At 39.9% G+C, this 1789-nt stretch overlaps 1 pseudogene; it reads left to right on the top strand.

Annotated features, from left to right (window-relative positions):
• Nucleotides 1-272: 272 nt before the first annotated feature.
• Nucleotides 273-843, top strand: LOC111540693 (annotated as a pseudogene).
• Nucleotides 844-1789: the final 946 nt, after the last annotated feature.

Genomic DNA, 1789 nt, shown 5'->3' with positions numbered 1-1789 from the left:
TGTTTCAGTGGGTTCTAGTCTCAAGTTTGAAAGCAGTATATCATTTCTTCTAGATATTATATTTACCCACATTTAATCCTCAACATCATAAACTTGAATTCTCACCTGCTGAATGACTATTCTTCCATAGCCCAAATTCGTGTGTTTTTTGTCATGTAATAAATTGCCGTTCAATGAACATTGACTCTGGTGCTGTGGTCGCCATGCAAGTCTTGGTAGGAGGGTTCACTGGGAAGGCAGCCTGCACTCATGAAGATGGCATCTCAGAGATAATGGCAGAGGGAGATAATCACATCACCAACCTGCTGGCTACAGAGACTGCAAGTCTGGAAAAACAGCTGCAAGGATGGGGAGAAGTGATGCTGATGCTGATAAAGTCCTCCAATGGGAAACAGCCTGGTTTCCACCTGCCATCATGGGTGTGGTTTCTTTGAGGTTTCTGATTATCTACTATCTAGATCCATTTGGCTGACTACCTTGTTCCCATTCTGGTGCCTAGAATTTTTGGCTCCAATAAATGGACCACTGAACAACAGCAAAGATTTCATGAAATTTGCAGCAATCTAGTTAAAAACTTAATGCAGAGCTGTGGATTGGTGGAAATGCCTCTTCACACTAAAGGAAGATAAACCTAAGATGTATTTCATGACCATGATCATTTCCCTTACTGAGATTGCTTAGGTGGAGCAGCAAGTCCACAACTTGCTTCTCACCTGTCTGATAGTGACTTCTTTACTATTGCTTCCTGGACTAAAGCAACATGGAATCATTTCTAAGTACATTGGAATGGCCAAAAGGGAGCTAACCCAACTTCTCAAGCAAAAAGAATAGAAAAATGAATAATTCATCTGCTTTATTCAGTGTGATTAATGGAGCACCCATTGCCCCTGGGAATGGTTTCTGCTGTACTATCTGGATACTAAAATGTTACAGAAGTAGCTCTTTGCTCTCCCTCACTCTGCTCTTAGTTAATAGAAATGCAGGCTCGCCAAGTTATGCTTTGTGCATAGTGTCTTCATGTCGTGTATAGTTGAGTACGTTCTTACCAGTTGGCCTCATGGACAACTCATTAGTATGTATGACTTGTTTTGATTTTTCTTACCCGGGGTTAATTGAATTCTTGCTTTTAGACAACTTCCTTTTTTATAGTGGTGAACTTTGCCCTTTAGTAGGATTCAAGTGACTCTGGATAATTGTTCAAGTTCATCTTTGCTCTTGCTGGATACGAGGTAGTGGTCTGTGGCTACAGGAAGCTGATTCTACTGTCTGCTTCCACAGTCTGCTTAAAAACCTTTCTGACTTCGTGAATATAGAGACCAAATTTACCACTTCCAATGAAAAGACCAATTAAGATTCATTCCTCATTCTGTTTCTTTCCTGTGGGAGAAGAATCCCCATGGAATAAAATGAAACTGATTCCATGCACTAGTATGTGTAGGTTTCTCCCTTGTGCAAAGCTTAGCAATTTGTAGGAAACTTTGATCTTTTTGTCCAAAAAAAGGATTGTCCGACAGGCTTAAGCTTTTGTCCCTTTGCACTTAGACTTGAAGTTAGTAAATCCTTAAAGGCCTTTTAATAGCAGACTTCCAAAAGTCTTGCTAGATTCATTTCAGTAGAAGATAATCTTATCTGACTAATTTTTGAGACCAGAATAAGCCTTTTAAGGTAAACCTCACAATTCTCGTTTTATGGTAATACTGGTCATTTTAGTCCCCTGGGTTTGGCATGGGAGATAGTGAGTACACTGGTGTCTGACTTTTTTTCCTAGAGATTTCTCCCTGAAAAATAC

This window comes from Piliocolobus tephrosceles, chromosome 13 (assembly GCF_002776525.5).
Source record: "Piliocolobus tephrosceles isolate RC106 chromosome 13, ASM277652v3, whole genome shotgun sequence".
In the NCBI taxonomy this organism is placed as follows: Eukaryota; Metazoa; Chordata; class Mammalia; order Primates; family Cercopithecidae; genus Piliocolobus; species Piliocolobus tephrosceles.
This window is presented reverse-complemented; position numbering and strand designations above follow the sequence as displayed.